Consider the following 22,910-nt stretch of genomic DNA (forward strand, 5'->3'; position numbering starts at 1 on the left):
CAAGAGCCACTGCAGGGCTGGCCACTGAGGTGAAAACAATCTGAGCCAAGGAAAACAGAGTATGGCAGGATTCATTGAATGGCTTTGGTGACCATTCTGCAACTTCCTATTGCTTCGTAGCTTGCCATCTTCCTCAGTGGCCTATATTCAATCTCCTACTCTCAACTTTTGGCACTTTGCCTTTAGTACTATATAATGTCTAGGGGCCAGTAAGTTCTGCCCCTGGCTGCCCCATGAGCCCCTCCCTTAGATAGCAGAATGAAAAATCATGTCTCCTGATTTTTGGAACTGACTATGCACATGCCCCAGGTTCGACTCTGCTCAGCCTTGCATTATTTGTATATAACAATCACAACTGGAAAAGCAAAGCATAACATTAAAAAAAATTTTTTTAACTTCATCTCGTAATTTCAAAGCCAAGTAACAAGTGGGTTGCTCCTATGAGCCTTTTTTTTTTTTTTTTTTTTTTTTTTGGAGACAGGGTCTTACTCTGGAGCACACTGATGCAATCATAACCCACTGCAACCTCAAACTCCTGGACTCAAGGGATGCTCCCACCTCAGCCTCCCAGATAGCTGGGACTACAGGCTCACACCATCACATCTGGCAAATTTTTTTTTTTTTTTTCGTAGAGACAGGTGTCTCCCTATGTTGCCCAGGCTGGTCTCAAGTGATCCTTCTGCCTCAGTTCCCAAGCAGCTGGGACTACAGGCGTATACCGCCACACCCGGCTAATTTTTTATTTTTAGTAGACACAAAGTCTCACTATGCCGTCCAGGCTGGTCTCAAACTCCTGGGCTCAAGCGATCCTTCTGCCTTGGCCTCCCAAGTACTGGGATTATAGTTGTGAGCCACCACACCTGTCCTACTATGAGTCTTAATAGCAAGTTCAAATCTGCTGTTTGAGTTGAGAAGTAGCTTTGCTCTCTCTGATAGAAAAGAGATTATTCTTTGCTTATTTCCATTTCACCAACTTCAGCATTTTGAGCAAGAATTGCAAGTTTAAAAAAAGAATCTTTAAAGAGCAAATAATCTTTCATTTCAGATGACAAAATAATGCAATTATAGAGTATGTTAAAAGTTAGACAGGCCAGGTGCTGTGTCTCACACCTGTAATCCCTGCACTTTGGGAGGTCAAGGCAGGAAGATCACTTGAGTCCAGGAGTTCAAGATCAGCCTGGGCAACATAGTGAGATCTTGGTGCCTATTAAAAATCAAAAACTAGTTGGGTTTGGTGGCACGTGCCAGTAGTCCTAGCTACTTGAGGGGCTGAGACAGAAGGATTGCTCAAGCCGGGGAGATCGAGGCTGCAGTAAGCTATAATTGTGCCACTATACTCCAGCCTGAATATCAGAGTGAGACTTGTCTCAATTAAAAATAAAAAAAGGTAGATAATTAGGAATTATCTTCTTTGTCCAAAGATAATATCATCTATCCCTAGCTAATAATTTATCTTTGGTCAAAGAGAAGGAAGGAGGGATGGGAGAAGCAGAAGGGATTGAGATACATGAAAAGTCACAATAGTACTCTATCTTTTTTAAGTTTTGGTGGGAGAGTTTAGGTGTTTCTCATAAAGTGTCATTGATCCTTGTGAGAGATATACTGTAGTGCTCCATGCTGCCCTGGAGAGTCTAGGAACTGCTAGAAACTGACAGTGAGAAGCAAGAAACTGCTTAGAACACCTGACAAAGGGGAATAACTGATTGGCAAAGGAAGATAAGACTTGATTTGTAACTCAGTCTACACTAAACAAACAGTGAGGCACACAGCCAAAAGGCAGGATGATGTTGCTAAGGCCTTGATGAGTTACCACACTGATAAGCTGCAAGCAAAGTAGAGAACCTGCTCAGGTCTTGGACTTCTGAGCCAGCTCTGTACTGAGATAGAATACGCTCAGAGGTCTCTCCTACGCCCCTCTAAGAATCCTGGGAGACTGATTTTCCATTTAGCTACTTGATAATAAAATTCAAGTCCTCATTTTCAGGCAGTTTAAAGAATGGGCAGTAGCTAATGTCATAGTAAAAGCCTGAAAAATGGAAGCAATTAAGGAAATGATCATGAAACCCTAAAAACCATTTCCAAGATTAAATCATAAAAATGTAGGCTAAATACTTAATAGCAGTAATCGTGGTGATGAGGTTAAAAATGACTACTGTAACCAAAGAAATTTCAATTCCTACATGGATACCCTAAGAGAAATGAGGCTTTAACCCAAAGAGAATATCAAAACTTGTTTTTTAAAAATATATAATCTTGTTAAGTTATTTTCTAGAAAATTTGCATTTGTGGGTTTATTCTGAGTAAATTTCCCCAGAGAAATGTCTGGGGATTTAGAGAGTATAAATAAGGTTGGAGCAAGAAATGAAAATGACACTCAGAAATTAAATAGAGGTCAAATGGAAACTCTCTGCAGGTGAAATGTTTTTCAATCCATTGGATATTCCTAGTTTCTCTGAAAGGAGTAATTTAATTTTGGGCAGGGATAATGTGGGAGGTGGAAGGGTAGGGGTGGGAGAAATCCTGGTATTCTTTAATGAAGAGACTCGAAAGGGAAAGGAAGAATATAAAATCCAACTTTTGTTCCTCCATTTTGATTGTCCTAAAGAATTTCCAAATAGATAAGACCTTTTCAAGAATATTTCTCAGAAAAAAAGTCACTCAGCCTCCAAATAGACCTTGACTTCAGATGACACAAAAGCTTTGGGAAGACCCTAGGTAGTGGACTTTAATGAAAACTGAAGTGTAGTAAGTTACCTATGAGGTAGGAATAGAAATGTTCATAAATTCAATGATGTAAATATTTTTTAGGCAAATTAAAAATTCAATATTTCAAATATTCTTTTTTCTTTATTTTTTCCTTTTTTTTTTTTTTTTTGAGACAGAGTCCTACTCTGTTGCCGAGGCTGGAGTGCAGTGGCGTGATCAAGGCTCACTCCAGCCTCGACCTCCCAGGCTCAGGCGATCCAACCCCTTCAGCCCCGCCAAGTAGCTGGGACTACAGCTCCGAGCCACCACACCTGGCTTTTTTTTTTCTTTTTAATTTTAGTAGAAATGCTGTGTTGCTCTGTTACCCAGGCCAGTCTCAAACTCCTGGGCTCAAGTGATCCTCCTACCTCGGCCTCCCAAAGTGCTGGGATTATAGACATCAGCCACCACACCTCGCCTAAATATTCTCTTTTTCAGGAAAAAAAAATTAGGAAAAAATGTTATAAAACATGACTACAGTATAGCAAGAAAACTATTAAAGAGAAATTTTTATGAGAAACAAGTCTTAGAGTTTAGGTTAGGAACTCAGCATGAATCCTGTATCTGTGAGCCCCAAGGGAAGAGAGGGATCCAAAGGTATAGTTTCCTTTTATTCAAAAGAGGACGCGTTGTAGTGAGCATGCCCTGTGTTTTGGGGTGTGAGCAGATCTCCATGCTGTGTAAGCCACTGTTTATGAAGCTCATTATTTGTTATGTCAGAGTTTACTGTTCTAATCAAATACAACTTGAGAAAAATTTAGTTTTAATACATTTAAGTTTTATTAACACATTATATATAGAAATATACTGCATAATAATTAGACATAAATATTAACTCTATTAATTTTTCTATTCATTTTGTCATTTCTTCAACATCTAAAACTGAGGTCAGTTTTTATGATGTCCCCAATTTTACTGTCATCCTTTTTTCTCTTAACTTTCTCATCTTGTAGGTGCTTCTGATTCAGGTTTTGCCCCTTAGTATTTGCGCCCATGCCCCTGGGCTGCGGTTTTTCTCTAAGTATTTTATCCCAACATCCCCCCTCACTCCATCCACCCATACTGGAGGATTTGAGCAGCTGCTTTCTCCCCTTGCTCCTGATTATTGTCTCAGGTGGTGAAGTCTTGAAGTGGCAGGAACTCAGGCCTGAAATTAAACTGCAGACTTTAACAGAAGGGCAACAGTTACCTGACAAAGTTGTAGATGAGGAAGAGAGCAACTAGGGAGGCAGAAAGGAAAACGAGGAGGGAGGGAGGGAGTGGGCCTGGTGAGAATAGGCTGGGGCTTCCTGGAGACCTTAGATTCTTCTCTAAATTACATTAAAGTGGCAGTGACAGCCTGGCACCAGGAGACCAAAGCAAGCAAGAGGAGATGTGCCGTAATAAGAAATAGATATATTTGGTCTCTCTTATTTCCTGGCTTGAGGCTCCTGAAATGCTTGGACTCTTGTCAGTGACAGGTGTCTTTTTGTGTGCTGATGAGATCACTAGGGGGTCCTGGAAAGCTTAGAGATGCTAGCTGGTTGCCACAGGAACCAACCTAGTGATTAGAGGTTTGGAACTTTCAACCTCACCCTCTCATCTCTCGGGAGGGGAGAGGATAGGGGCTGAAGGTTGACTCAGTCACTGATGTCCAGTGATTGTGTAGTGAAGCCTCCATACAAACCTCAAAGGACAGGTTTGGAGGATTTCCAGGTTGCTGAACATGTGAAGGTGCAGGGAGGCCGGCACACCAGAGACAGCGTGGAAGCTCCATGCCCTTCACACATGCCCTGCCCTGGACATCTCTTCCATCTGGCTGTTCATCTGTATCCTTTGAAATATCCTTTATAATAGACCAGTAAATACAAGTAAATATCTCCCTGGTAAACTGGTAAACATAAGTCAGGTTTTCCCTGAATTCTGTGAGCCACTCTAGCAAATGCTCAAACCTGAGGAAGGAGTCTTGGGAACCTCTGACCCATAGCTGCTTGGTCAGGAGCACAGGTGCCAACCTGGAGCTTATGATTGGCATCTGAAGTTGGGGGAAGTCTTGTGGGACTGAGCCTTTAACCTGTAGGACCCAAACTAACTCCAGTTAATATTAGAATTGAGTTAAATTGTAGGACACCTAATTGGTGTCAGAGAATTGGTCAATGTGGAGAAAACTCCACACACATTTTGGTGACTGAAAGTGTCCTGTGTCTTGAGAGCATAGTAGGAGAAAACAGTTTGCTTTCCTATTGTACAAGAGACCTCTTTGGAACTGTAATGGATGATGTTATATGTCACCCAGATCTCCTTCACGGCTTAAACCCCATTCCCTCCAGATGCCAGGAGTGACGCTGGCTGGCAGCCCCGAGCTGGGAGCTGTCTTTGGAAGTGCCTTGCCCATGGTCACACTCCATTTTTGTAGCACCTTGTATTCAATGACCTGTCAAATATAAAGATCATCACCTCACTCCAGGAAAGGACATCTCTGAAAGTTCATCTCAGCTCCAGAGTTTGCTATGGGGTCAGCTGAGGCTTTCGTTGAGACTTCGTCACAGTCCAACTTCTCCCTCTGCCCATGCTTTCTTTCTTTCCCTTCCACAGGGTGTAATGCTGTGACAGGCCAGGTCTCACTAACACAGGCCTCCATTACAACTGTCCCAGCACTGACTGAGTAGCTAGATTAAACATTAAAAACTGATTGTGCCAGTGCCCTATACAAAGGCTGGAATGTAACAAAGAGCCCACCAGGAGTTTTGCCTAGGCTTTTCCTGAGCCTTGAAGTTTGACAAGATAATGAAGGAATTCTTAGCAGGACCCTTTTAGGATTAAACAAGTTTTATTGGGGGTCTGAAGAAACTCCCCAGGCCTCACAGACAAGTTTATTGGGGTCTAAAAAAACTCCCCAAACCTCCATGATTTGGCAGGAGACAAGATAAGGGTAATCACCCCAGTACCTAGACCCATTTAGATTAAGTACACTTACTGAGGCTCCAGAAAAAGGTCTTCAGGACTTAGACCTTAGTTATAGGTTACAAGAAGTTAATCACTTGTGTCTCTAGATGAATGCACACTTACACATAGACATATAGCTTAGAAGGTATATAAGCTCTGGAAAACTGTAATTTTGAGTTGGTCTGGTGATAATTTCCAGGCCTTCTCCCCGTAACTGGTTACAGAAATAAAAACTCTCTTCCTCCCCAGTTCATCTGCATCTCATTATTGGGCCACAAGAAATAGCAGCCCGATCTTCCGTTTGCTCTGGGAACAAAATTTGGTTTGCCAGCGCCAGGAGAGACCAGGACAGTGCTGTGTTGAGTGGCCAGTGGCTTGTGATGAGACAGTCTTTAGGAGAATTCCAGCAGCTGCTGGGGAGATTTTTCCCATGGACCCTCTTGAAGGCTGTCCCTTGCGCAAAAGTGCCTGTCCTCTTCACTGTCGAGGAAGAATGGAGATCAGGAGCAGACTCACTCAAAGGGTGAGTTAACTGGGTTGTATGCCGGGAGTCTATTGTTTTCCTATCTGGTCTTGTTAAGTCATTTGTCTGGTACCACTAAGGGAAGCAATAGGGCTTGCTCATACACCTGCTTTGCATTTTGGTTGCGATCAGGTTTTGAGTTGGTTTTGAGTCTGTTTTGCCTAAATGCACTCCCGCCTTGTGTTGTCCAAATTTTGCCTCCACTTATTTGCATATCTGTCTTATTCCCTTTCATAACATGTAAACTTGAAAATGGGAGATATTGGGTCCATTCCTGTTGAGAGGCCTCTGGGAAGGAAAAGTATTTTTTAGAAGCTCAATGATTGAGAGTCAACTTCACTAAAAGCTAACATCCAAGGTGTGTTTATGTATGTGTGCGTGTGTGCATGTTTGTATTTAAAAGGCCTTCATGTTTTTGTTTTTATTTCTCTCCAAGGACCTTGTCGTTTTGAGCAAAAGTTTTTATTTTTCTTTTCAGTTGACTGAATTGTGTTTTCTTTCTTAATAGCTATTACAACAGAAGCTACTCTGGGGTTTTTAAGAAAAAGTGTAATTTAGACACTTAGAAATGTCTTTGTTTGAAAAAAAAAAGTTTTTTTTAAGTGCACTGTAAAGGCACCACATGGACTAGCCTCATAATAATTCTCCCTTTTTGAAAACCCAGGATGCAGTGTTGGCTCTGTCCAGAGCTCAAAGATCCAGTTAAAATATAGGAAAAATGAGGTCTTATGAATCTATAAATGTACTTCTACTGGCATGCCTAATATGTCTATGTATTTATGTCTTGTGTACACCATGTTTCACTACTGAAATATATAAAAGAGTTCTAATTAATTGGCTCAAAGAAAATTAAAAATGCTTACATATGTCAACAGAAAAAAGAAAAGACCAGTTAAATGCTTTCTCAAGTGTATATGACTTAAGTAAAATCTTTAATAAATAAGGTAGCTTTAAAAATTATTGGTGAAGTAATGGCTGGGCACGGTGGCTCGGGCCTATAATCCCAGCACTTTGGAAGGTGGAGGCAGGCAGATCACCTGAGGTCAGGAGTTCAAGAGCAGCCTGGTCAACTTGGTGAAATCCTGGCTCTACTACAAATATTTTAAAAATTAGCCAGGCATGGTGGTGGTGCCTGTAATCCCAGCTGCATGGGAGGCCGAGTCAGGAGAATCGCTTGAACCCAGGAAGTGGAGGTTGCAGTGAGCCAGGATCTTGCCACTTGCACTCCAGCCTGGGCTACAGAGTGGGACTCAAAAAAAAAAAAAAATTTTGGTGGAGTAATATTAGAAATGTCTTAAGAATTGCCAGCATACATTTTTGTTTGCATTTATTGATCAAGCAACTTCATACTTAGCACTGTCAAATACAATAAGGTGTCAAAATTTGGCGTAGAGGCTACAAAACTATAACTCAGCCCAAAACAGAATGATCTTTGCTTGTGTGATTTTCAATAAATAAAATATTAATATTGGTTTAATGAAGATAGCTACATCTTGAATTATTTAGTAAAACACCCTAATCTTGTGGCCTTAGGCAGTCTAGTCGATAGATATAGAGAAAGTTCATCCTGGGAAAGGACTGTTACCATCTCTGTTTCAAAACTAAACTATAACCTTAGTTAATGAATAAGAATAGCTTGGAGGTAAGAAGCAAGATGGAGTCAATTAGGTCAGATCATTTTCACTCTCTCAGTTATAATTTTGCAATGGTGATTTCATAATTTTAAATGATGACTATCGCAGTTTTCATAAATAACCTAGGTAAACAATTAAAATAAATAATTAGATAAATGTAATGGGACAAATATTTGCAGAATCTATCTAAAGTTAAACAACAGATATTTCATTATTTAGATATTTTCCAATAAAAATATATTGTAGGAAAACGTTCTTTCTAAAAATTGTGTCCTTTTTAAAGGGTAAATAATTTTTGTCTAATTCAAAGCTTATTTAAAGGTTTTATATATAAAAAACAAGGTAAAAGAAACAAGGAAATAAGAGAGATGCAAAGTAAGTTATAAAAATGAAGAGTTTAAAAGTCTATTGGTGAAATAAAAATATCTTCGAAAATGTAAAAATTTGGTCTAAATTATGCAGGTCAAATATTAGGTTTGCTAAATGCTTTAGGTCATAAACTGCTTTTTTGACTTAAAAAATTGTTCAGTTTATTTTGGAGTGTTAAATTCTAGATAAGGCCTGGGGACACATGAAATTAGCCATGCCCCTAGCTATGCAAAAAGGTATTAAAGAAAAGATATTTTATATAATGAAGGATCTTGTGTGGTTAATTCTTGTCCTAAAGTAAAATAATTGGTTGTTTAAAAAGAGGGATGTGGCCGGGCGCGGTGGCTCACGCCTGTAATCCCAGCACTTTGGGAGGCTAAGGTGGGTGGGTTGAGAGATCAGGAGTTTGAGACCAGCCTGGCCAATATGGTGAAACCCCATCTCTACTAAAAATACCAAAAGTAGCCAGGTGTGGTGGCACGTGTCTGTAGTCCCAGCTAGTCAGGAGGCTGAGGCAGTAGAATCTCTTGAACCTGGGAGACAGAGGTTGCAGTGAACTGAGATTGCACCACTGCACTCCAGCCTGGGTGACAGAGCGAGACTCCATATCAAAAAAAAAAAAAAAAGGGGATGTTTAGGACAAGTCAGAAAGTCAAGGCATGTCGTAGCTTGTCTGTGTAGTCATGAAAGAATTTAAGAAAGGGAATTTATGAAAGAAATGTTGTACAATTTAAAGGTGATTAGGCCTCCTAAATGTTTATAAAAATGCCACTAAGACTCTTAGCTGTACAACTTGCCTGCTTTACAGCTAGGTAAGGCCTGAGACACATGGAGTTTGACACTGGAATAAGTCAGACCTTATCTGCACTTCTGCCTAGGTCCTAGGCTCCACACCTAGTACATAATTAAAATGCCAGACTTACCAAGGTTTTCACCAAAAGTAAAGATTGCTAAAAGTTAATAGTGTAACATGTATTTAAAACTATTGAAGAAACAGTTTACATGCAAGGTGTGTAAGGAAAGCAAAATATACTTCTAGTAAAAAGATTATAAGGAGGCATGAGAATGTGAATTTTTGCCTAGATTAAAAGGTTAAAAGACTGTTTTAAGTTGGATAAAATAAAGAGGAAGCTTTAAACAAGTTGTGGAAGGTTGATTATAAAGGACATTTTGTGTGTAAACATATTGGCTAAAGTTAAAGGGGTATCATCCAGTTATTCTGTAAATTGAACATTAAAATAAAAGCACAGTGGGTTTCTCTTAGAGCACTAACCTGCTCTTTAACAAAAATTGTAAAGGGTTATAAAAGTTCTATAAAAAATCTTACCTTATGATCAAACATTAAAATTGGGAAAATCTGTCTATAAAGATTTGTTAAGAATTGGGTTTAACATTAATAGTACACTAGTGTAAAGGTGAAATTTGGTTTATTTGGTATAAATATTATACAGAAAGCATTGTCAAATATGAAACGGTGTTTGGCTTTCTTTGGGCTATGTTTGTATAAGTATGTTATTGGTATGTGTTCCAAAGTTATGGGAGACTCCTATAATTCTGATACATTTTAGTGTACATTATCAGTAATAATTATAATTGTTGTGTTAAATTATTGTGTGCTACAGAAGTAACAGATATCCTTGTCAATTGTGTCTTTAACTATGGCTACCCTAAAACTTTTTGTCATCCAAAATCAATTGTTGTCTTGTTTTGGTCCTCTTTAGAAGGTGGCTTTATAATCAGCTATAAAACTCTAACAGGTGTTCTTGAATGCAGGTTTCTGATAACTTTGGAGACTGTGACATAAGAATAGAGGAAAAACGTTCAGGACTCTTGAAGAGTTAAAATATTCATTAATATCAAGCAGGATAGGAATTAACTGCATGAACTGAACTAATAAGAGACTGAAGTGATCTTTGTGACTTTTTGCTTAAAATGTTGCTAATCCTTTGTTTTGCTTTTCAGAGTCAAGGAAACTTTTCTTTTGAGCTATTAACAGCTTTTAACAATTAAGTAAATTATACTCCTATGAACAAAATTTGGAGCATATTTGTTTCTCTCTACCTGATTCCAAAATTTGGAAACTATTTGTTAGTATTCTTAATTTATGGCAATATAGTTATTTGCATAAGTGCAATAAGAATCTGTTTTCTTTTGTAACAGGAGATAGTTGGAAAAACTGGTTATTTTACCAAGGCTTTGACTGGAAGGGTATGCTCTCCTTTAAGGAATCAAACTTGACTTATGGAGCCAATAAAGCCCTTGGAAAACTGGCCTCATATTTTGCATACACAGTCCCCGTACAGGGTTTCTGATCTGTGGTAAGTAAACAATGTCACTTTCCGAGAGGTCAGGAACCCCAAGTTATCTTGGAACCTTAAGAGGAGAAGAATTCACCCAACTCATAGGTATTTGATGGTACAAATCCATGGCTGGGCTTGGCTTTAAAAAGGTCTCATCTTAGATTCCTTCTATGGAACAAAGTTCCATCAAAGCCAATTTAAAAGACCTATGTGAAAATAATTATTCTTGCTGAACTTTATACAGATAATCCGGCCAAGTATACTAAAGCAAACCAGTCCTACCATGATTTGTCTTTTAATAAAAATGGGAAACTGGAGAGAGAAAAAGTATGTTTCAAAACTATAGTACACCTGTTAAATTCTAGTCTTGCCTGATGTTTTTCAGTTTTTATTGTTTTCTACAGTTTGGATTAAATTCTAATTTTTTTGGCTACAGGTCTCCAAAATAATGTTTTCAATTTTCCCCTTTTCTTTCCTTTTTCCCCATTCTTCCTAACTGGAAATCACTGAAACCTGAGCTGTGCTTTCTTAAAACCCTGGAAACTGAAGACTAGACAACTTAAACTTCGGAAGAAAACAACAGCAACCTCTTTATATGTTTTGCTGTTGCATACTATTCTAAGCCCCCAAAATAGAGCAAATAGAGGGAACAAATCAACCTTCTCCACTCCAGTGCTGGATTCAGTGCCCCATAATTATGACCCTCTCTTAGTCAGAAGTAGCCAGAAAGATTATGATGCCCCATATTCTTATGATTCTCATGATAAATAAATATGCAAGAATAATAGAAATCATGCACAAATTGACAGTGGGGATTGTGGCAGCCCAGGTCTCACTAATGCAGGCCTCCATTACAACTGTCCCATCTCTGACTGACTAGCTAGGTTAAACATTAAAAGTTGATTGAGCCAGTGCCCTTATACAAAGGCTGGAATGTAACAAAGAGCCCACCAGGAGTTTTGCCTAGGCTTTTCCTGGGCCTTGAAGCTTGACAAGATAACAAAGGAATTCTTAGCAGGACCCTTTTAGGATTAAACAAGTTTAATAAAGAAACTTGTTTCTGAAGAAACTCTCTGGTCCTCCGCAAACAAGTTTATTGGGATCTAAAGGAACTCTCCAAACCTCCATGATTTAGCAGGGGACAAGATAAGGGTAATCACCCCAGTACCTAGACCCATTTAGATTAAGTAAACTTATTGAGGCTCTAGAAGAAGGTCTTCAGGGACTCAGATCTTAGTTATAGATGAAAAGAAGTTAATCACTTATGTCTTTAGATGAATTCACTCACTTACACATAGACATATAGCTTAGAAGGTATATAAGCTCTGGAAAATTTTGTAATTTTGAGTTGGTCTGGTGATAATTTCCAGGCCTTCTCCCTGTAACCGGTTACAGAAATACTCTATTCATCCCCAGTTCATCTGCATCTCATTATTGGGCCACAAGAAGTAGCAGCCCAACTGCCACATTGGTTTGGGAACAATGCCAAGAGCATGCCCTAATCCCCTCTATACAGTAGTCCCCCTTCATACAACACATTCCAAGACCCTCAGTGTATGCCTAAAGCTACAGATAGTAACAGACCCTATATATACTATCTTTCTTTTTATACATACATACCTCTGATAAATTTTTTTTAGTAAATAAGGTACAGTTAACAGATTAACAATAATAACTAGTAAAATAGAGCAATTATAATAACATACTACAATAAAATCATATGCATGTGGTCTCTCTCGCTCTCTCTTTCAAAATATCCCATTGTTCTGTATTCCTGTGGCAGCAGCTTCTCCATTAGCAGACACAGCCTCTCTAGTAGTAATTTATGCATTTTTCAGTCCAAACCTATTCCTGAATCTCTGTAACTATCCCTTACTTGCAATAAATGGCTTGGTGTCACTCGTTTCAGGGGATCCCTTGCTGTAGGGATCAATGCTTGTCTTCATACAGGCTCAATGATTTCTGGTGCAACATGTTGCCAATCGAAACACATTTCTTTTAATGTCTCCTGCCCACAAACCGAATGCCTTTTCATTTTAACTAAGCACTTATCAAACTCTGTGGCCATGACGTTTACAGTTTGAGGTGCAGCAGCAAAACCGGCACAAATATATTTTTCTTTCTTTACAATCTCATGGGTAAAACATTTGTTCTTATAAATTTTGTTAACTTCAGCATACAATTTTTTTTTCTTTCCTTGTTAAATCAAGAACTTTCACCTTTTCACTTAAGTGAAGCACTTTATAGCTTCTCTTTGGCATATTGGAATTGCCAGCATCACTACTCTTGCACATTGAGACCATTATTAAGTAAAATTAGGATTACTTGAACACAAGCCCTGCGATACTGCGACAATCTGATAGCCAAGAGGCTACAAAGTGACTAACGGATGGGGAACGTGTACAGTGTGGGTACGTGGGACAAAGGGATGATTCACATCCTGGGTGGGACAGAGCAGGACAGCTTGGAAGTTTATACCCTACTGGGAACGTCACACATTTAAAACTTAATATTTATTTCTGGCATTTTCTATTTAATATTTTTGGACTGCAGTTTACCATAGATAACTAAAACTGCAGAAAGCAAAAGTACCAATAAGGAGGGACTACTGTACACCAGTCTTCATCTCAGAGTCTGTTTCCAGGGAAGCCCACCCTGAGGGAATGAGTGTGCACATCTATAAAATACAGAGGTTATGCTATCAGAAGCATGAGCAACAAAAGAAAAATAGACTTCAAAATGAAAGTAATTTTACCTGGAAATGGCTGGAGGTGATGAATGCACAGCGAGTGCACTTAATGCCGCTGAACTGTGCTCTTGAAAATGGATAAAATAGTAAATTTATGTTATGTGTAATTTTACTATAATAAAAATTAATTAATTAAAAAAAATACAGGAGTAAGGTTGGATATGCTTTTGGTTTCCTGCCCATGCTAAAGGTCCACGATTACTCTGAGTTACTTGGCAGCCAAATCTGGGTTGGTGTGATTTCAGGGGTTAGACTGTAGCATTTCTCAATCTTGGTTGTGTATTAGAATCACTTTGGATTAAAAAAAAAAAGATGCTTCAGTTCTGCCCATAGTAGTTCCTATGTAATAGTCTAGGGTCGTGGCTTTGGTATTTTTGAAAGCTCCCGCTGATTCCAATATGCAAATACAGTTGAGCCTTACTGGGCTAGAAGAACCGCAGCCCACTCCTTCCCACCCACTTGCTGTTGCCCCTGAGATTGGGCCACCTGCTTATCTTTCCAGCCTCATCTTTCTGACTCCCTCCTACACATACCCAAGCTGCAGCTGAACCAAATGACTTGTCATTTATCCTCTCCTGTCAAACCCTGACTCCTATTCCCTTGCTCATGTTTCCGCTGACAAGATTGCCCTATTCTGACTGATTCCAGCCTTCGTGGACCCCTTCTTAGGAAACTTGCCTTCAGCACCCACCATGGGCTGTTCAGATGCCTCCACTCTGAACCCTGGAGATGCCTCACATGTCAGCACCTATACCGAGGATGCCGGATCAGCACGCTTACCAGTGCAGGGATCAAATCTTCCTCCCTGCATTCCCGGTACAAGGTAGGAAGCCAGGCACCAAGGAAGCTGCCAGTAGGTCTTAGTTGAATAAGATTTCTTTAATAAGATATCATTTGTTCCGCAGTTAAATCGAAATTCTTAAAGTAAATGCATTGGGAAAAATTAGCATATCACTATAAATAAGGCATTAAAAAAACATTAATTGAGCTATTATTATATGCCTGGGATTGTGCTAATGCTTTACTTGGAGCTTCTTGTTGAATTTTCTTTTATTTTTTATTGTTTTGAGTCAGAGTCTTGCTCTGTCACCAGGCTGGAGTGCAGTGGCACGATCTTGCTTACTGCAGACTCTGCCTCCCAGGTTCAAGCAATTCTCCTGCCTCAGCCTCCCAAGTAGCTGGGATTACAGTCACGCACCACCACGCCCAGCTAATTTTTGTATTTTTAGTAGAGACAGGGTTTCCCCATGTTGGCCAGGCTGGTCTTGAACTCCTGACCTCAGGTGATCTGCCTGCCTTGGCTTCCCAAAGTGCTGGAATTATAGGCTTGAGCTACCATGCCTGGCCTCTTGTTGAATTTTCACAGCAACCTTAGGAGGCAGATATACTCTTCGTGTTAGAAATGAAGAACTAGTTTCAGACAAGTGAACTTGGCCAGGATCACAGCTAGTGCAATGCAGCAGAGCTGGGAGTTTCAGTGATGTTTCCAAAGCCTTCCTGATTTGGGGAAGAGGACAGGAAACATTTAGGTCACTGGGAATCTAAAAGGAAGAGAGGGGCTGTAACTAACAGGAAAAAGGAAGTTAGAAAAAAAGACCACAGACAGAAAAGACAAACTGTAATCTTCCCTGTTTTGGTCAGGCCTCAGCTTAACTGTGATTGGGTATTTAAATCACAAGCACAAGACTGGAAGGTGGACACTGTGAAACTCTTGTTCCTCAGATACATTCCATTGAATTCAACCAACAACATTTATTGAGGATCTATGGTGTGCCAGAAACAGTGCAAGATGTCTGAATTCCAAGTACAGATAATATAGATCTTTGCCCATAAGGAGTTCTCACTTTTGTGGGGCCAAGAGGTACACTGTCAACAGACACTCGAAGCACAATGGTATGTGTTCTATAATCTAGCTACGTGTTAAGAGCTGTGAAAGTGCAGAGAAGCTAAGTTTTCTGGAGAAATCTGAGAGGGTTTTACAGGAGAACTGACATTGGAACTTGGCCTTCGTGCATAGAAGATGGCCACGTGGAACAAGAAATGAAAAGTTGAGCAGCTGCAAAAGCATAGACTCAAAAGACATGGTAGGGCTGGGTGCGGTGGCTACACCTGTAATCCCAGCACTTTGGGAGGCCGAGGCGGGCGGATCACCTGAGGTCAGGAGTTCAAGACCAACCTGGCCAACTTTAGTAGAAATGAAACCCCATCTCTACTAAAAATACAAGAAAATTAGCCAGGTTTGGTGGCGTGCACTTGTAGTCCTAGCTACTTGGGAGGCTGAGGCAGGAGAATCGCTTGAACCTGGGAGGTGGAGGTTGCAGTGACCTGAGATTGCGCCGCTGCACTCCAGCCCAGGTGATAGTGAGACTCCGTCTCAAAAAAAAAAAAAAAAAAAGGCATGGTAGATTGGGAACAAGCAAAGGATTTGGGGTCATGGCAGGGAATAGTGGGACGGGAGGGGGGTGGGAGGCAGACAACATTGTGAGGGGTTAGTCCTCTATACCATGCCAAGGAATTCTGACCTTATTCTGTGAATTTAGAAGCAAGAGAATGACATAATTAGATGTGTATTTTAGAAAAATTACTTTAATGGCAACATGGGGTTTTGAATGAGAGAACAGTTAGGGTTCTTACAAAATGAAAAATGAGAGTCCAGGGGTAGACCTGCCCTGTATATGTATGTGTTTATGTTTATGGATATGTATGTGAGAAATAATCTGTAGGACTTGGTGGCCAACTGAAACAGGAGAGCATGAAAAAGGGAAAAGTCAAGGGTCCCAGGCTTCTGGTTTAAGCAACTAGGTGACTAAATTGAATTAACAAAAACTGGGAACAGAAACAGTTTGCATTCGGTTTTGGTCACAAGGCATGTGAAGTGCCAAAGGAACATTTTTGTGGAGGCAGAAATGATATAGGAGGCATGACAATGTGACTCAAGAAGTCAGGTTAGGGAGAGATCAGAATAACAATATTATTATTTTTTAAAAAATGAACGCTGGACTGCTGGACAACATTAAAACACATCTGGGAGGCAGAGGGGTGCAGTGGACATGAGTTTTGGAACTGAAGAAACCCAAGCTCTTGACTTTGCTACTTAATGCTGTGACCTTGAGACTGTGACCTACTCTCTCCGAATCTCACATGTGAAATGAAGGCAGTATTAATCTGTCTTCAAGGTTGTGTTCAGACTAGTAATAATGTATGCAAACTCCCAGTGGCGCTGGGCTGAGTAGGCACATTGTGGTTTCTGTTGTTCAAGCACACAGATGGAAAGGGTTGGGTTAAAGGTGAGGAAGCGGACTCACCTGTGTTCAATAGAAAAAAGGGAAGAGATTATTTGCCAGAAGTGCCTGCAGTAAGGCAAGGTGCTGTTACTATCCCCAGAAAAAGGGATCTTCAGGTCCCAGAAGTAGGTGTTGGGGTGGGGAAAAGTCCATTCCACCTTTTCCATTTGATCCCTCTAGTCACCCTCAAAGGAATGAAATCATTGTACTGTTCGGGTTAGTTTTCAGGGTAACCCTGTCTATGCCCTTTTCCTACTCACTCTCCAAGAAAGAATAAAGTAGGGGAGAGAAGGAAGGAGGCACCTATTGATGGACACGTAGACCATCCCTATCTGCTTATTCACACCTGGATTCCCTTTCAGGTGTGACACATTCTTTCATTTTATAATAGAGAAAGAAGTAAATGACATTCATTGATTTCAAATTATAATCAGTTCATTAAGTAAAAATGATTAAAATGAGGTCCTTTCCTACTTCGATTAGAGGAAAGAATGAAAATAGTAGGGGAGATTTGAATATGGAAAATGTGTGGACGGTTGGGAGGGTTGTTTAAAAAAGGTGGGGGGTGTAAAGAGTAGGAACACAGAAAACACATTTCAGAGTTTGTCCAGTGTTTGTTTCCAATATTTGACAGACATTAGCTGCATGTAAGATTTTTGTTGTAAAAAGCTGCCAACAGTGGCAACTGTGCATCTAGAAATTTGTGAAGCTGTTGTTATAATTGTTGTTGACTTTGTTCTAAAAGGCTTTCTTCTCTGAGAATCTACAGAACAATCATAGCTCTCTCTACTTTCCTAAATGCCAGAGCTCCCCAGGTGTCAACGTTCAGCGCAATTCAGCACACTCTGATGCATTGCATACTGGATGCCAGACACTGCCTCAGGAGTAGGATAGATAAAAGGGAGCCACTGTCTCAAGGAGCTTCCAGCATGGAGAGAGAGGAAGCAGCTGTGGGGATGGGAGAAGATGAGGATGAGGGAGACAGATGAACAATGGCCACAGAAACAAATATATTTATTATTTCCCACAAATAACCTGGGCCTTGACCCATTTGGAACTATATGTAATCACTGAAACAAGTTCAGCTAAATTATTCAAAAATCTCTGAATGTCAATTCCATTTAATTTTAAATAACAAGCCTCTCTGAGAGGGATGATTTTTGGAACAATGACTAAGGGAAAATATTTTTCCAGCAGGGTTTTTGCACAGGAAAAAATTCATTGCTTCCATCCCCACATCCCACACCCCACATTCCACACCCCTTGGTGTAAAAATATTTGTATTTAAATAATTTTAAATGTCATACATTTATAATTAAAAGCAATTCTGTGCTCAGAGAACAGAAATTACTGACATTAAATCGATGAGGAAAACTAAATTTTCCTCAAAGGAAAATTTCATGAGATTCAAAGCGGTTTAAATCAAGCTAATGGATATAAGCCCATCAGTTACATATGGTCTCCGGTGACCACTGATGTCACTGCCCATCTCCAGCGGCAGGAGTATGTAAGGCGTTCCAGCAAGGACTCTTCATTTCTCCCAGACAGCCTCTCCCTTCTCCCTCTTCCTTCCCACCTTTCAGTACCCCAGGGCTGGTTTTGCACAAAATGTTTTTGTTTCCTTCAAAACTATACTTGCCTACAGCTCCTGATTTTGCCTGCCTGACATCCCTTCTTCTAACACAACAGCCTCTCTCCCCACTCTCTGCCCCAGCCAGAAAACTGCACTCCCTTGGCCACAATGACTGGTTCAGGCATGGGCATGTACAGGAAGACAGGGCAGTCACAGCCTTCACCGAGGAAGAAGTAGAGTGGAAAGATGGGGAGGGGTAGATTCCTGGTGACTGAAGGGCACTCCCTGGGTTCCACTCAACCTGTCGTGGTTGGGTCAACTTGCATAGGCTGTGGAACCCAGTTGTTTGGTCAAACACCAGTCTAGATGTTACTGTGAAGGTATTTTTTAAAGATGTGATTAACATTTAAATTAGTAGATTATGGGTACCCCCCAAATTGTGTATGGGTGTCATCCAATCAGTTGAAGGCATTAAGTACAAAGACTGATGTTTCCCAAAGAAGAAGGAATTATCCTCCAGTCTGCAATACAGAACTGCTGCCTGTGTTTCCAGCCTGATGCCCTGCAGAATTTGGAGTCATGACTGTAACATCAACTCTTACCTGAATTCCCAGCCTGCCATCCTGCCCTAAAAATTGCTGCCACAATCACATGAGCAAATTCCTTAAAATAAATATCTTTCTTTCCGTCTCTCTCTCCTTCCTTCTCTGCCTCTCTCCCCATCTTCCTGTCTCTGTCTCTCCTTCCCTCACTCTCTCCTACTGGTTCTATTTCTCGAGAGAACCCTGACTAATGCACTAAATGAAATCATATTTTCATCCTCAAATTAGTCAGGGTTTTATCTGTGTGTTCATTTTAACCAGGTTGAGTTGTATTTCCATCACCTGTAACTAAGAGTCTTCAACAGTCCTAGGTGTGAGTGGATGGAATTCCCTATAGGCTAATAAGTGAAAGATTCTTCCAAAATTCTACCTTCCTTATTATTTACTATGCAGCAAGCTACTTAATGGCAGGGATTGTGTCTGATGTTTTTTATTTCTACTGCTATTGCTTAGAATTCTTAGCACTTGGTCAGGTTAGTAAACATTGGTTGAGCTGAGTTATAGAAGGAGATGGCCTGGAGTGCTTAGCTCCTGGGATTGCCCTGGTACCTGGAGAAACAGATTCTTTGGTATGTAAGCAGCCCAACAGTGACCACGGGTTTTTGTCATTTGCATTAAGTACCATAACAAGTAGTTTCAGCAATCATTATTTTCATGGAGTTGGTCGGAAATTGTATTTTTATTACCTTATATGTATATGTTTATTATCAGCTTACATAGGTTTCATTCTAAATGTTTGGATTTGGACTGTACACATTTCTTAGCACCATCAAACCAGCACCCTTCCAGAAGCTTTGAGTCAAGACCAACGTAGGCCTGCCATTGCCACATTGTTACACAGCATTAATTTCCTAGGGTGGCCATAACAAGGCACCACAAAGCGAGTGGCTTAAACAACAGAAGGCTATTGCCTCATAGCTCTGGATGCCAGAAATCTGAGATCAGGGTGCAGGCAGGGCATGCTTCCTCCTAGGGCACTATGGAAGGATCATTCTGGGCCTTTCTCCTAGCTTCTGGTGGTTCCTTGGCTTGTGGCAGCATAACTCCAATCTTCACACAGTGTTCTCTCTCTATATGTGACTGTCTCCAAATGTTTCCTTTTTATAAGGATACCTGTCATATTAGATGACAGGTCCATCTGACTCCAGTATAACCTCACCTTAACTAATTACACTTGTCATGACCCTGTTTCCACACAGGGTCACATTTTGAGGTACTAGGGGTTAGGACTTCAACATGAATTTTAGGGAGATACAGTTCAACCCACAACAATCTTTTGTACTTGCCCAGCTTTCTGAGCAGCCTTCTCAGGAGGCATTAGCACCGTGTGACAAGTGGGCAGGGAAGCTGGCTGCCAGGGCTGGGGAACACACAACTAAGACCCAACCACATGTTGGGCTATGGCTGCTGCCGCACATTTCCTGCACTGTCTGAGTCTGTTTTGTGTTTCTATAACAAAATACCTGAGGCTGGGTAATGTATACAGAAAAGAGGCTTATTTGGCTCACAATTTTGATGGCTGGAAGGTTCAAGACTGGGCATCTGCATCTGATGAGGGCCTCAGCTTGCTTCAACTCATGGCAAAAGGTGAAAAGGGGGTCAGCACACACCAAGAGATCACATGGCAAGAGAGGAAGCTAGAGAGAAACCAAGGAAGCCAGACTCTCTTTTACAATCCAGTCTCCCAGAAACTAATCCATTCTCCAGGAAAGCAAGGACTCACCCACCCCCAAGAGGGCATTCTTCTCTTCATACGGAATCCACACCCATGACCCAAACACCTCCCACTATGCCACGCCTCCCAACAGGGTCACACTGGGGGTTAAATTTCAACATGAGTTTTGGTGGAGACAAATGACGTTCAAACAATAGCACACGCCAGACAAATAATTTCTAGTCTGGCAGCACTAGCCTCATTCCGAGACTAATGCTGATAACTTTCCCCTTGTACTCTAGGGAGTCCCCTTTCCTCCCCCAGTATCTTCTAGTTGGCTTTTAACCGATTTCTTCCTTCTCCTTGAAGAGCCAATAATCAAACAATGAGAATTAGAAACAACAGAAAAAGGAATGAGAGGAAGAGCAAGAGGGAATGTTTGTAAAATACCACTTTCAAGATGGCAAGTGTGTACTGTGACATACAGAACTAAGATAAACCTTCAAAAAGTAATTTTCTAAGGTTCTAGTTGCTCTGTGCTGCTCAGACCAGCTAGAGATGTAGGCAGTGATACACACAGGGGCAGCTAGGATGGCCCGCACAGCAGGAGAGTGTGTGCAAAGCCCGCTGTGCTCCCATTAACTCTTCACAGCAGTGCCGGAAGAGGCCATTGGATCTAACGCTTGCCAAGGATGGTGCTCCCAGGTGACTGGGGAGAGGGAACATGATTGGGATGGGAGGATGGGGCACTGCAAGGTCGGTGAGTTTGTGAAGATGACTTGCCTAAGGGACAGTGAAAATAGGCCCACGTGCCATCTTTGTCATCCCTGCTATAGGTCGCAGACACCTACTCTTGGAAAGCTTCCAGTGTAGTCTCGATGCATAATGTGCTGTGAACACCTGGCTTATATCATTTGGAAATTTTTACATAACTCCTACACAGCCAAGTAAACCGATTCCTGACTAAGGGCACAGCACCTAAAGTAAAAGACACAGAATCAAAAAGCAACTAAAAATTATAGTTACAATTAAAAATTTTAAATGCATTGGTAATATTAATACTATTCCTACTGACTGATACTTAATATATTACTAATAAATCAGTAGCAAATACGGAAAAATACAGTGAACAAATTATAGACCAGAAACTATTTATTTTGTCCATAACTCATCTGAAGTTATAGACATTTCAAGAGTTTTACCTGTGATGTTCCTCTAGGCCTGCCTTCTATCCAGATGAAAATAAAAGTTTAGCCCAGAAGCTTCAGCTTTTTTTTCATCTACTTGATGCCAAGTAGTAAAGTGACAGGAAACAGAATTCTCACCACATGTTTGAGTCATATAAGCTAGATGTTTAGTTTTGTACAAATCTAGCCTGCCTTTTATAGCTTCTCTTCTATTTCCTGATTTCTGTCCTCTATTTATAGATGGAGAAACTGGTAACTGTTGCAGTAGTTAATCTTCACTAATATCAAAATAATGGAGAATAGATAAATTACAGCATGATTTTAGAAGAAACACATCTGATTTTATGACTAAAATAAAAATATCTTTAAAGTTGGCACAAGTCCTGGCCCATACTCCATGTTTGATAAATGTTAGTTGAAACAAATTGAGAAAAAGGGGCCTAGAGAACCACTAAAAATAAAACGAAACACCATTTGCAGTGTTTTTCTATTCTTTGGAGAAAAATGTAAATCAAGATGAGATGTAAACGCTAAATAAGGGAGTATTCTTAAACTTCAGATTAAGGTATATTAACTTTAGTCACTCTTAAGATATGAGTTTGGTCATAAGGTTATTTGGCAAGGTTAGTATTATAGGCAAAGTACAATTTTGCTGGTAGTAAAACATTTTAAGTCTGTGCAGCAACATGGCAACGTGGATCTAGGTAACTATTACATTCCAATTTAAAATGGTTGCTTTGCTAGCTAGTAGATAAAATGGGTTCTTAAATTTGAGAATCACAGTAAAGCCTAACTTATTCCACTAAAATGTATTTTCAGCAATGCATCAAAGTAGTTTGCGAAGTTTTGGGGATGAAAGCAAAACACGACTTGATGCCATTCCAAGTGGAAGGCTGGCAGCGCCACGAGTTATGAAAACAATGAATGAATCAATAGCATTCTTTAAGACAAAGGCTTACATCCATTAAGACATGCAGAAAAGCAGTTATAAGTTACAGTTTAAAATAATATTTGTAATATTGGCTTGCCTTGGAATAAGATCAGTTTCCTAAAAACACTTGTAAGCATCTTTGAGTGACTTCCATATGTAGAAGAATTTGGAGAATAAATATCTGAGTTCTGGAGGAAGCCCTCATTTTCCTTATTCTCCCAAGAGTCTTCTCTTCCCTCTCACTAAAGATCTTCATCTCGGCCTTAAACAGTGGTTTTCAACCAGGGGTGATTTTGCTCTCCCCTCCCCAGGAAACATTTGGCAATGTCTGGAAACATTTTTGTTTGTCATATGGGGGTTGTGGGTAGGGAGAGAGGGAAGGTGCTACGGGCTTCTAGTTGGTGGAGCCAGGGATGGTGCTAAACGTCCTACAA

The sequence above is a fragment of the Mandrillus leucophaeus genome, unplaced genomic scaffold (assembly GCF_000951045.1).
Source record: "Mandrillus leucophaeus isolate KB7577 unplaced genomic scaffold, Mleu.le_1.0 Scaffold143, whole genome shotgun sequence".
In the NCBI taxonomy this organism is placed as follows: domain Eukaryota; kingdom Metazoa; phylum Chordata; class Mammalia; order Primates; family Cercopithecidae; genus Mandrillus; species Mandrillus leucophaeus.